General features: G+C 44.5%; 1 protein-coding gene across 10 annotated transcripts in view; it reads left to right on the top strand.

Annotated features, from left to right (window-relative positions):
* Positions 1-14,542, top strand: part of MBNL2 (muscleblind like splicing regulator 2) — a 314,090-nt gene that overhangs the window by 284,328 nt on the left and 15,220 nt on the right. The window lies entirely within an intron of this gene.

Genomic DNA, 14,542 nt, shown 5'->3' with positions numbered 1-14,542 from the left:
CACTTTTGTGCTCATAGACGTCTCAAAATGTGGAAGGAGGGTAACCAGTGGTACATTGTGGTGCTCATAGACGTCTCAAAATGCCCAAAAAAAGGTCTATTTACCAAATACATCCAACAGTACAGTTCATCCAAATAACAAGGGGGAGTGTTGGGAGTGGGTAGGAGATATGTTTTGGACAGCACAAGGGAGGGCCCAAAAACAGGACGTCCAACAGCGATAACTAAACAGGAAGAAATGTCCAAGGTTTCAATATAGGACGACCTAAGTTAGACCTGTTTCAGGTAAAAGAAAGTGATCTGATTGAGCAGCGGACCACTGTAGGGTTTAAGGCATGACCTCTCCGTAATTCCCCAGTGGTTACTGTCCCCTCCCTCTCCCTTGAAATTGAAACTAGAACAGAATACCAGACTGTGTGACAGCCTCATGTATTACAGGCATTCTGACCAAAGCAGGAAGCAAGTGTGAGGAGTAGCCTAATGGTTAGTGCAGTGGACTTTAAACCAGTATTTCCCAAGAACAATCCTGGTGTATCCCTTGCTAGTCAGGTTTTGAGGATACCCACAGTGAATATGCATGAACTTAATTTGCATACACTGCCTCCATTATATTCAAATCTCTTTCATACATATTCATTGTGGATATTCTGAAAACCTGACTGGCAAGGGATACTCCAGGACTAGACTTGGGAAACAATAATCATAGCATGAACACATTTGAGTTGTTAAGTGGAGTGAAATCACTAATGAGGCAATTTTATAAGTTGGTACAAAGATGTAAGCGCCACAATGGGTGCACTTAGTATAAATTCAGTAATGGCTTCTGGACATGCCTAAGCCATTATAAAATACAAGCTCAAAGCCACAGTGGTGCACCGAAAATTTGGCACACCAACTTATGTCATGTCAATGGCTGATGTAAATTACTACGCATATCAGGCTCATTTTCGAAAGTGAAGGCGCTCATCTTTCAACACAAATGGGAAGATGGGCGTCCTTCTCACAGGGTCGCCCAAATCGGTATGATCGAAAGCCAATTTTGGGCGTCCCCAACTGCTTTCTGTCACGGGAATGACCAAAGTTCATGGGGGCGTGTCGGAGGCGTAGCGAAGGCAGGACTTGGGCGTGCCTAACACATGGACGTCCTCGACCCATAATGGAAAAAAAGGGCATCCCTGACGAGCACTTGGATGACTTTACCTGGTCCTGTTTTTTTTACGACCAAGGCACAAAAAGGTGCCTGAACTGACCAGATGACCACCGGAGAGAATCGGGAATGACCTCCCCTTACTCCCCCAGTGGTCACTAACCCCCTCCAACCTAAAAAAAAAAAATCTTTAAAAATATTTTTCCAGCCTCTATGCCAGCCTCAAATGTCATGCTCAGGTCCATGACAGCAGTATGCAGGTCCCTGGAGCAGTTTTAGTGGGTGCAGTGCACTTCAGGCAGGCGGACCCAGGCCCATCCCCCCCCCCACCTGTTACACTTGTGGTGGTAAATGTGAGCTCTCCAAAACCCACCACAAACCCACTGTACCCACATCTAGGTGCCCCCTTTACCCGTTAGGGCTATGGTAGTGGTGTACAGTTATGGGTAGTGGTTTGGGGGGGGGGGGGATTTGGGGAGCTCAGCACACAAGGTAAGGGAGCTATGTACCTGGGAGCAAATTCTGAAGTCCACTGCAGTGCCCCGTAGGGTGCCCGGTTGGTGTCCTGGCATGTCAGGGGGACCAGTGCACTACGAATTCTGGCTCCTCCCATGACCAAAGGGCTTGCATTTGATCATTTCTGAGATGGGCGTCCTTCATTTCCAATATTGCCGAAAATCAAAAACAACCAAGTCTAGGGATGACCATCTCTAAGGACAACCTAAATTTCAGGATTTGGGCATCCCCAACCATATTATTGAAAGGAAAGATGGACGTCCATCTTGTTTCGATAATACAGGTTTTCCCGCCCCTCCACCGGGATGTTTTGCGAGGAAGTCCTCAGCAAAACTTGGGTGTCCCTTTCGATTATGCCCCTCCACATGTACCACGCAAACATGAAACTGGTGGAAGGACATTTTCGATATGACGTCTAAGTCCAACTTTGGACATTTTGCTAAAAACATCCAAAATTCAAGTGTGAAATGTCATTTTCAAAACAGAAAACGTCTATCTTTTTGATTGAAAATGGCTATTTGCTAGATGTTTTTGTGCTCTGTGCATTTATTGGTCCATTAAAAAAAAAAGTCCATATGAAAAATGCACAAAATCAAGCCATTGGGATATAGGAGGAGCCAGAATTCCTAGTAGACTGACCACATAGACCGCCCAGGAGAGCAATGGGCAACATAGGGGGCACTGCTGTGGACTTCATATAAATGCTCCCAGGTACACATCTCACCATTGCTCCCTTATCATGTCTGCTCAGCCCCCCAAAACCCATTACCCTGAACTGTGCACCACTGCAATAGTCCTTATGAGTGACTGTCCTATATGTGAGTACTGTAGAGTTTTGGAGGGCTCACAGTGTAGTGCAGATGGAGGCCTGGGTTTTCCTGTCTCCATTACACTGTACCCACCACTAGACTACTCCAGAGACCTGCATGCTGCTCTAACAGACCTTAGTATTACATCTGAGGCTGGAAAAAAGGCTGGTAAGTAATATTTTTAATCACGTTTTTTGGGGGTGGGAGGGGGTCAGTGACCATTGGGGGAGTATGGGGAAGTCATCCCCGATTCTCTCCAATGGTTATCTGGTCATTTAGGGCACCTTTTTGTGCCTTATTCATATAAAAATAGGTCTAGCTCAAAACGTCTTAGAAATCCCAAGGAAAAGTTTGTGCTTCGTATTGTATTTTCAATAAGGGTACTGGAAAGCTAATATTAAATTAGTCTTCAGTTGTATGAAAAGGTTCTTGGTTGGTTGAAATCAAAGAAACACTTTTGTGTGGGGATGACTTGTTCTCTATAATAATGGTGGGAGAAGTTAAGTTTATAGATGAGAGTTGTATCACCTTAATAAATGATTAGTTATTAATTCAAAGGCTGTGAAAGGCTGATTTATTTGAGGGAAGCCACCGTTAGGGCAGGGTTAAGCTAAACCCCTGGGAGCAAGAGTAGCTGGCAGACAGTGGACAGCAGATATAGAGGGGCATAATCGAACAAAAACGTCTATCTCCATGGGCGTTTATCTCCAAGAACGGGTCCGTGAAGGGGCGGACCAAACCGTATTTTCGCAAAAAATAGACGTCCATGTTTTATTCGACAATTTGTGAGCTGGGCGTTTTTGTTTTTCAGCGATAATGGAAAATGAAAGCGCCCAGCTCAAAAACGAATAAATCCAAGGCATTTGTTCGTGGGAGGGGCCAGGATTCGTAGTGCACTGGTCCCCCTCACATGCCAGGACACCAACCGGGCACCCTAGGGGGCACTTTTACAAAAACAAAAAAAAAGGTAAAAGAGCTCCCAGGTGCATAGCACCCTTCCCTTGTGTGTTGAGCCCCCCAAATCCCCCTCAAAACCCACTGCCCACAAGTCTACACCATTATTATAGCCCTAAGGGGTGAAGGGGGGCACCTACATGTAGGTGCAGTGGGTTTGGGGGGGTTGGACGACTAATAAGCATTAAGCAGCACAATTGTAACAGGTAGGGGGGGATGGGCATGGGTCCACCTGCCTGAAGTCCACTGCACCCCCTAACAACTGCTCCAGGGACCTGCATACTGCTGCCAGGGAGGTGGGTATGACATTTGATGGTGAAAATAAAAAGTTGTGAAACATCATTTTTTTGTGGTGGGAGGGGGTTAGTGACCACTGGGGGAGTCAGGGGAGGTCATCCCCGATTCCCTCCGATGGTCATCTGGTCATTTAGAGCACTTTTTTGGGACCTGTTCGTGTGAAAAAAGGGTCCAACAAAAGTGTCCTAAATGTTTGCTAAAAATGCCTTTATTTTTTTTCGATTATTGCCCTAACGCGTACATCTCTCCTCGGCCGATAACCACGCCCCAGTTCCACCTTCGCCACACCTCTGACACGCCCCCATCAACTTTGTCCACATCCGCGACGGAGTGCAGTTGAAAACGTCCAAAATCGGCTTTCGATTATACCGATTTATTCGTTTTTGTGAGATAAACGTCTATCTCTCGATTTGGGTCGAAATCTAGGCGTTTTTCTCTTTCGATTATAAGGTGGATAAAATCCCTTTGGCATCTCTGCCATACCAGAGCAATACTCCCTCAGGGCAAGCTCTTCTCCTGAACACATTGGGATTAGGATGCTGATGCAAGTGCCACCCCTAGAGGGTGATAATATCCCTGAAGAATCTTTATAATAGAGTGAAGCAATGGCCATCATTGGGTGTTAATTGTTGGTGGTCCTTAAGCATGCTTCAGTTGGGTAAAACAGATACACAAATACGGAAGGGTGGTGTTCACACTAATGCTTTACACAGAGACGATTTTGATAAATATATAAATGACATATAAATAAGAATTCAAATGTGGAAATTAAGTAGACTTTTTATGAACCTTGAAGATTGGTTCCACGCCTGGATACAGCACTACTGTGCTTTAACTGAGGCTGGATAACTTCTGAGACCTTTTTCCTCTGTATTCACTAGTTTGTTCAGCATAGTTTCTTTAGGTTTCATTGGAGGTAAACTGCTGAGTCAGGATATGGTTTCATCATTAGTCTGCTTGAATTAAACATAACAAACCACGTAAAGGACAGACCATATGTGGATAAGGAAAGCATACAGGAACTTGGATATTGATGCTGCACTTGCCTATTAGCAATGCTTATTTATTCCCACCCAGTTGCAGGAATTCCTGCTCAGTTTAGGCATTTCATCCTTTGCTAATCCCTTCCCAGTGTATTCTACAGTGGTTCCTGTTTCAGCTTCCTTTCCCCCTTTAAGGCTCTAGCAATTTCTATTCCACAAACTCTGCTTCCTTTCTGCCCTCCCCATTGCTGGCCAGTTCACTCCCCCACCAACCAGCCAACATAATTCACTTCAAAGTTTCCTAACAAAAAGTTTTTCTCTTTATCTCCCAGTCCTAAGGCAAACAACTTCCAGTCAAAGATATCATTTTCTTTAGGCTACAATATCAAATATAATCTTTAAAAGCTTTGTGCTTTAAGGCCTTTTTTTTTTTTGAAATTTTCACCTATGGTTTTACCTATTTATGACTTTTCCTTCCTTTAGAGACCTTTCCCCTGGGGATTATAGCCAATGTCCTTTTCCTGGCTTTGCAAGTTTTTTAGGGACCTCTTCCCTGGGATTTGCACCCATACACTCCAGCCTTTGTCTTCCTTTCTCTCTCTGCAGCTCCTTCATATACCACCTGCAGCTGTGAGAGCAATTAATGTGAGAGCTTTCTCACTTGGAGAAAAACTGGCTCCAGTACTATACCTCATGTTTTATTTCCTGATATCACCCCTTCCCAAAAACTTCAGTTTTTTCTTGCTACAGGGTGTTTTCTTGGAACAAGAAAGACATAGTGGAACTGGAAAAGGTGCAGCGAAGGGCGACTAAAATGATAGCAGGGATGGGACAACTTCCCTATGAAGAAAGACTAAGGAGGCTAGGGCTTTTCAGCTTGGAGAAGAGACGGCTGAGGGGAGACATGATAGAGGTATATAAGATAATGAGTGGAGTGGAACAGGTGGATGTGAAGCGTCTGTTCACACTTTCCAAAAATACTAGGACTAGGGGTATGCAATGAAACTACAGTGTAGTAAATTTAAAACAAATCGAAGAAAAGTTTTCTTCACCCAACGCGTAGTTAAACTCTGGAATTCGTTGCCGGAGAATGTGGTGAAGGCGGTTAGCTTGGCAGAGTTTAAAAAGGGGTTAGACTGTTTCCTAAAGGACAAGTCCATAAACCGCTACTAAATGGACTTAGGAAAAATCCACAATTCCAGGAATAACATGTATAGAATGTTTGTACGTTTGGGAAGCTTGCCAGGTGCCCTTAGCCTGGATTGGCCGCTGTCGTGGACAGGATGCTGGGCTCGATGGACCCTTGGTCTTTTCCCAGTGTGGCATTACTTATTAAGATTGTAAAGCTTTCAGGTAAGGATGTGCTTCTACAGTTTCTTCTGCTTTTCTCTTTGAAATTTAGGGTCTCCTTTTCTTCTGAGCTTCTGACCAATCTGGTGGATCACAATGTACAAAAGCATAAAAATATAACAGTTAAAATGGATCTAGAATCTTGTACTTATTTAGGCCCCTATTTACAAAGTTGCGCTAGCAGCTGGTGGTGCGCTACTGCTGACACAGCCTGTTCAGTTTCAGTGGACTTTGTCAGCAATGCTGTGCAGCTTTGTAAACAGTGGGGTTGATATACTAGAATATGCAATTAATACAGGTATATGAAACACCTAAACATCCTTCTCAAAAAGGATGCTTCATTCCAAAAGAGTCTATGGTTTCACATCAGTGCAGTTTGTTAGCAGCTGTGCTACTGAGGCCCATTAAATATATTCTATTCCAGTCATTATATTCTTTATGAATAATAGTTCTGATACAGCTGCACTAGTTTTCATTAACCATCTGTTTAAACTCTACATTTAAGGTTATGTTAGGAAAGTAATTATCATTATAAGGCATATTCATACTGAAGTATTATTGATAGTTTGTATTTTCTTCTAAGTTGCATGGCACATTTTGAGGCATTAATCTGGATTATATTATTTTGTTTCTGAGAACCATTTTAGAAATTGGTATAATGTGATTTACTGAAAGTAGTAGATAGATAAAATGTTCTCTTTCACTGCCATAATTAGCATACACTTTGGTGGTAATTCAATAAGGAGCTACTTATTGTAGATGGCAGGAATGCCTGTCAATGACCATGTACGGACGAAAATGGCCTCTTATAGAATACCGCCTAGCAGAAAAGTACGAGCCATGATGTGATGGTCTATAGTTTGCCAGTGAGCAGTGCAAGGGAGGAAACCACAGGTATGCATGTAAATTATAGAATTCTATCCAATGTATTTTTTCTAGTGAAAAAGGTGCCAGTACTCAAATGCCAGGCCACCCTTCTGGAGTGGGGTGATCACTGAGGGACCCATCCCACAATAGCCGTTCACTGGTCCATTCACTCTTCATCTGGTTGGAGGATATCTTCAGGAGTTTCGGGAGCTATGTACCAAAATCATGTCAGACCAGTAGGTTCTGAATATTCGTACAGAAGGTTGAAGTTCTCCTGCCTGGTCATTCCTCTCGCAGTCTCCTTGTCGGAAGGGAACCAAGGCAGTTGCGGTTGAGGCCACCATAGATTCCTTGCTAATGCTCCGGTCCATTCTTTCTGTTCCCCAGGCTGAACAGGGACAAGGCAGATACTCCATCTACTTCATTGTCCCAAGGAAAGAAGGCATCTTTCATCCAGTCTTAGATCTCAAAATTCTAAACCGCTGCCTCTGAGTATCTTGCTTTCACATGGAAACATTAAGAGCAGACATGGATGGATGGGTTACAGAAAAGTTGAATTGCTTTCTGGATAAGTTTCAAATATTGTACAGATCTCAATCAGGTTTTTACCAAGGCTTTAATACAGAGACTGTGGTCTGCTCTTTGGTGACATATGTTCAGAAGCTATTAAGTACAGGTCAGAGTTCTATTATAGTTCACTTTGATGTAGGAAAATGTGGGAGAGAGGTTCTGGAAGCCAAATTTAGACTTTTAGGAAGAAAGCTCAAATCCAGATCCTCTGGGGTGGCATTTTCTGAAATACTTCCCGTTCTACGCGCAGAGCCCAAGAGACAGGCAGAGCTCCGGAGTCTTAATGCGTGGATGAGACAATGGTGCAAGAAGGAGGGTTTTAGATTTGTCACGAACTGGGAAACATTCTGGGGAAGGGGGAACCTATTCCGAAAGGATGGGCTCCATCTTAACCAGGATAGGACCGGGCTTCTGGCATCAACATTTAAAAAAGAGATAGAGCAGCTTTTAAACTAGGAATGGGGGGAAGGCCGACAGTCGCACAAAAGCGTATGGTTCGGAATAAGGTATCTTGCAAAGATATCACCCAAACTGAGAAGACAGGGTTTATTGATAGTGAGTATAAAAAAGAGACTGTAGTGAATTCAATGTCCATAAATAAAAAAAAAACGGACAAAAGATAGCAAATTAGTACTGTCAAGTAATCAACATGCTGTAATAAGGAATAGCAAGCCTAGCTTGAAGTGGCTATATGCAAATGCTAGGAGCCAAAGACATAAGATGGGAGAATTGGAATATATTGCACTGAAAGAAGAATTGGACATAATAGGCATCTCTGAGACCTGGTGGAAGGAGGATAACCAGTGGGACACTGTCATACCGGGGTACAAATTATATCGTAGTGATAGAGTGGACCGGATTGGGGGAGGAGTAGCACTGTATATTAACGAGAGCCTTGAATCAAATAAATTGAAAATTCTGCGGGAAACAAAAGACCCCTTGGAATCATTGTGGATCGAAATTCCAAGGGTTAAGGGGAAAAGGACGGTGATAGGGGTGTACTACCGTCCGCCCGACCAGGATGAGCAGGCGGACGCAGTCATGTTAAAGGAACTTAGTGACGCTAATAAAGTAGGCAACGCAATAATAATGGGTGATTTTAATTACCCTGTAAATTCCCGGAATAAGTAGAATACATTATCAAAACAAATCCCACAATTCTACTTTACATACAACGTGTTAGAGGGCAACTATGGCAGGCAATGATGAAAAAAAGTGGAGAAAAAAAACCCTCAGAACACTCGGGTCCGCCATTTTTTGTACCAAGGCGTTGTGGAGACTGAGAGACATGTCAACTGCTTGGATATGCAAATGAAGAATGATTCCCCTGAAGCAGCTTTAATTTTGCGAAACAGGGCTTCCCTGTTGGGACTTTATGGAATTTAAGAGTACAACGACTACAAGATTGGACTTTAAATTGCATTTAAGATAAGTACTCATTCCAATCTATGGTTTTTTGAAAATTGTCTCCATTACAAGTGTTTGTTGGGCACGATGGCAGTGTTTTTGTGAAGTTTTTTGAAGATGCATGATTGAAGTGGTCCTCTCATTATACAAAAGGTGTATCCTTTAAGAACGAGGAGGTTCCGAGTGTTCTGAGGTCTTTTTTTCTCCACTTTTTTTCATCATTGCCTGCCATAGATGCCCTCTAACAAGTTGTATGTAAAGTAGAATTGTGGGATTTGTTTTGATTTTAATTACCCCCATATAGACTGGGTTAATGTAACATCAGGGCACTCTAGGGAAATATACTTCCTTGATGAAATAAAGGACAGCTTTATGGAGCAGCTGGTACAGGAGCTGCTGACGAGAGAAGGAAAAATTCTTGACTTAGTCATTTGTGGAGCACATGATCTGGTACGGGAGGTAGCGGTCCGGGAGCCGCTTGACAACAATGATCATAACATGATCGCCTTTGAAATTTGCTTTCAAAAAGGTAAACATAGGAAGTCAAATATGTTAGTGTTTAACTTCAAAAATGGAAGCTATGATAAAATGAGAAGAACGGTAAAAAAAAGAGGAGTGACTGAGAGGGTTAGAAACCTACAACAGGCGTGGATGCTGTTCAAAAACACCGTCTGGAAGGCCCAGGCCAAACATATTCCATGTATCAGAAAAGGAGGACAGAAAACTAAACAACAGCCGGCATGGTTAAAAAATGAGGTAAAGGAGGCTATTGGAGCTAAAAAGAAATCCTTCAGAAAATGGAAGAAAATAAGAAGTGGCAAAAGGAATGTCAAGTCAGATGCAAAGCGCTGATAAGAAAGGCAAAGAGGGATTTTGAAAGAAAGATAGCGCTAGAGGCGAAAACTGATAGTAAACATTTGGGACCTCTGCTTTTTACCATATTCATAAATGACCTAGAGATGGGGGTAACTAGTGAGGTAGTCAAATTTGCTGATGACACAAAGTTATTCAAAGTTGTCAAATTGCGGGAAGATTGTGAAAAATTACAAGAGGACTTTACAAGACTGGGAGACTGGGCATCTAAATGGCAGATGACGTTTAATGTGAACAAGTGCAAAGTGATGCATGTGGGAAGGAGGAACCCAAAATATAACTACGTCATGCAGGGTTCAGCGTTAGGAGTCGCGGTCCAAGAAAGGGACCTAGGTGTCATTGTTGATGATACGTTGAAACCTTCTGCTCAATGTGCTGCTGTGGCTAGGAAAGCAAATAGAATGTTGGGTATTATTAGGAAAGGGATGGAAAACAAAAATGAGGATATTATTCTTCTGTTGTATCGCTCCATGGTGCGGCCGCACCTTGAGTATTTTGTTCAATTCTGGTCGCCACACCTCAAAGAAGATATAGTGGAATTAGAAAAGGTGCGGAGAAGGGCGACAAAGATGATACAGGGGATGGGATAACTTCCCTATGAGGAAAGGCTGAAGAGGCTGGGGCTCTTCAGCTTGGAGAAAAGGCGGCTGAGGGGAGATATGATAGAGGTCTGTAAGATAATGAGTGGAATGGCCCGGGTCGATGTGGAGCGTCTGTTTACGCTTTCCAAAAATACTAGGACAAGGGGGCATGCGATGAAGCTGCAGTGTAGTAAATTTAAAACGAATCAGAGGAAATGTTTCTTCACTCAATGCGTAGTTAGACTCTGGAATTCGTTACCAGAAAAAGTGGTTAAGGCGGTTGACTTAGCGGACTTTAAAAAAGGTTTGGATGGCTTCCTGGAGGAAAAGGCCATAGAATGTTATTGAGGGAATAATCCACTATTTCTGGGATGAGCGGGACAAATTCTTTGTTCTTTTGGCCCGCTGTCGGAGACAGGGTGCTGGGCTCGATGGACCCTTGGTCTGTCCCAGCATGACGATACTTATGTACTTATGACCTGTCTAGTGGTTTTGACCTAGTTGATCACAGTGTCTTGCTTTTGCTCATGGACTCAGGGATTCAGGGTTTGGTTTTATCATGGTTTTAGGGTTTTTTTTTAATAAGATCATATAAGGTGAAGATGCAAGGTGAACTCTCTGAGTCTTGGGATGCATTGGGTGGGGTACTACTACTACTATTTAACATTTCTAAAGCGCTACCAGGGTTGCGCAGCGCTGTACAATTAACAAAGAAGGACAGTCCCTTCCTCAAAGGAGCTTACCTCAAGGGTCCACTCTCTCACCTTCACTGTTTAACATTCTAATGCAACCTTTAGGGGTTCACCTAGACCAGTGATGGCGAACCTATGGCACGCATGCCAGAGAGGGCACGTGGAGCCCTCTCTGTTGGCACGCGCGCCGCCGGTCGCCTCACCCGAAACTTAGCCCTCCCACCCACCCAGCATCAAGCATTCCTCCCTCCCTCCCACCCGGCACCAGCCCGCCCGGCCTCCATCCCTCCCTCCGAACCCGAAGAAATTTAAAAGTCTTCCCTTGTTCGAGTAGGCGGCGTCAGCATCAGCAGTAGCAGCGAAAAGCGTGCTGCTGGTTCGTCGCGTCTTCAGCCTTCCGTCTCTCAAGCTCTCTGGTCCCGCCTTCATTTCCTGTTAGGGTGGGACCAGAGAGCTTGAGAGACCGAAGGCTGAAGACGCGCCAAACCAGCAGCACGCTTTTCGCTGCTACTGCTGATGCTGACGCCGCCTACTCGGACAAGGGAAGACTTTTAAATTTCTTGGGGTTCGGAGGAAGGGAGGGATGGCAGGCTGGTGCCGGGTGGGAGGGAGGGAGGGAGGAATGCTTGACGCCGGGTGGGTGGGAGGGTGCCCTGGTGCACACTGGGTGGGAGGGAGGGAGCAGGCCTGGTACTTGGGTGGGAGGGTGGGAGGCCTGCCTGCTTGCTGCTGCTTGGGTGGGTGGGAGGCCTGGTGCTTGGGTGGGAGGGAGGGAGGCTTGGGTGGCCTGGTGCTTGGGTGGGAGTGCTGGGTGAGTGCATGGCCTGGTGCTCGGGTGAGAGGGAGGCAGGCCTGGTGCTGGGTGGGTGGCCTGGTGCTGGGTGGGAGGGAGGGAGGCTTGGGTGGGAGGCCTGGTGCTTGGGTGGGTGCATGGCCTGGTGCTTGGGTGGGAGGGAGAGAGGCCTGCCTGGTGTTTGGGTGGGTGGGAGAGAGGCCTGCCTGGTGCTTGGGTGGGTGGGAGGCCTGGTGCTTGGGTGGGTGTCCTGGGTGGGTGGATGGCCTGGTGCTGGGTGGGAGGGAGGGAGGCTTGGGTGGGAGGCAGGCCTGGTGCTTGGGTGGGAGTGCTGGGTGGGTGCATGGCCTGGTTCTGGGTGGGAGGGAGGGAGGCTTGATGCTGGGTGGCCTGGTGCTGGGTGGGAGGGAGGCCTGCTGCTGGGAGGGCAGGGGGGAGAGGAGGGTGGCTGGAGGGGAGGGGAGGGGGGCTTGACATGGGCGGCTGGAGGGGAGAGGAGGGTGGCTGGACATTTGTGGCTGGAGGGGAGAGGAGGGTTGCTGGTCATGGATGGAGGGCAAGAAATGAAGAAGAAAGGAGGAAAGTAAAGAAATAATTGGAAAGGAAGCCCTGGAAACAGAGTTAAGAGAACAGATAGCAGCAGAATCAGCAACTAGGACCAATATGGATAGAAAAACAAAATCACCAGACAACAAAGGTAGAAAAAAATCATTTTATTTTCATTTTAGTGTTTGGAATATGTCCAATTTGAGAATTTACATCTGCTGTCTTATTTTGCACTGGGTATACTGGAGCTGTAATAACTTACAGAAATGATTTATAATGAAAGAAAATCATGTTATTTTTTTCTCCTATACTAGTATAATATTTTCAATGATGTTTGTTTATATGCGCCAAGGCTGGTGTAAGGGGGTGTGGCTATCATGGGGTGGAGTCATATGTGGTGACCCCGCCCATAATGAGTACCAGCACTTCGCGATGAGTAATTAGATTTTGGGTTGCTGTTTGGGCACTCGGTCTCTGAAAGGTTCGCCATCACTGACCTAGACCTTCTACCGTTAAGGTTTATTTATGCTGATGATTCAGGAAATTCACTTCTCAAAGCCAGTGTATTAAGCAGTTTGCAGGCAGTGAATACCTGGATACATATATTCAATTGAATAAACATAGGACCAAGTTTCTTTGGATAAGTCCCTTAACTTTTTTGAGAGGCAATCCTACTATTAAAATAGGTAACTCTGATTTAATTCTTGACACAATTTCTAGAATTTTAGGAGTAGAATTAGATAGCTTTCTCTAAATACACAGGTAAATAAGGTGGTTAGTAAATACTTCTATCTTCTCAAAAAGCTTGGATTATTTGTAAATATTTTGAGTTATTGGTTTTCCATTTAGTAGTGCAGTCCTTAATATTGTCTTTATTGGATTATTGCAATTCTATTTATATTGGTTGTTTGAAATCTTTAATTATGAAATTGCAGAGAGTACAGAATACGTTAGGATCATTTTTCAGCAAATATCTCACTTATATGTTACAGCTACACTGGCTCCCAGTGGAGGCCAGGTTACAATTTAAGGTCTTGGTGCTAACTTTTAAGGCTTTCCATGGGGATTCTCCAGGTTATTTGATCAATCGTTTTTTATTTTTTAATAGGAGTCATGGCAGAATCACTAGAAAGTTATTTCTGTTAGGTTTTCCTTTTCGCAAATAAAGGCGTTGCGTCCTCATCAATCTTCGTTACCATAACAGGCAACTTTTAGTTGGAACTCTCTTCCCTCTTTATTGAGGCACATAGAACATTATTCTGAGATCAAGAAACTATTGGAAACTTTTTAGAAAATATGTTTCTAATTCATAGATGTTTGTCTCTAATTTAGACTGGGACTATTTTGTGTGATTTTCTGGAGTATGGTCTTTTTCTTCATGTTATCTGCTTAGAATTTGTTGGTTGTAGCGGGTTATAAGACTTAATATGATGTAATGTGTCATAGCCTTGGTTCAAGCAGGAGAATTTCTCACTGCCCTCGATCTTAAGGACACGTTGTTGCATATACCCATATGGCCACCGCATCAGAGGTTTCTACATTTGCGGTGCTAGGCCATCACTTCCAGTTCAAGGCTTTGCCCTTCAGTCATGCCATGGTACCAAGAGTTCTTATCATGGTTATGGTGGTGGTGGCTGTGGCCTTCTTTCAGCACCGGGGAATCAGAGTTCACCTGTATCTCGACGACAGGCTCATTCGTGTGTCATCCTATTCAGACAGTATGGTGGCGACAGACAGTTATCCGTCTTTTGCAGTCGTTGGGTTGGGTGATCAATTTCGAGATTAATTCCATCGCAAATGATGTAGAGCATCTGGGCGTTCTATTTGACACAGCAAGGGAGAGGATCTTTCTCATGGAACACAGGTCAAAGCTGGTTCAAAAGATTCATCTTCTCTTTAGTCATGGCAAGCCCAGGGTCTGGGACTACGTCCAGAGTCTGGGGTCAGTGACAGCGGTGATGGAAGTGGTGCCATGGGCAGAGGCTCAAATATGGCCTTTACAGGAGTCTCTTCTCAGCCGCTAGTACGACCTTCATCTGCCCTGAATGCTGGTTGCCAGATGGAGTATGCAGTGGTTGTTGTCACCCAGAAATTTGACCATTGGAGCTCCCTTTCTGATAGCACAATGGGAGGTGGTGACAGTGGACACCAGTAAGTC

The sequence above is a fragment of the Microcaecilia unicolor genome, chromosome 4 (assembly GCF_901765095.1).
Source record: "Microcaecilia unicolor chromosome 4, aMicUni1.1, whole genome shotgun sequence".
Taxonomy (NCBI): Eukaryota; Metazoa; Chordata; class Amphibia; order Gymnophiona; family Siphonopidae; genus Microcaecilia; species Microcaecilia unicolor.
Note: the sequence above shows the minus strand (reverse complement) of the source record. Positions and strands in the feature narration are given on the sequence as shown.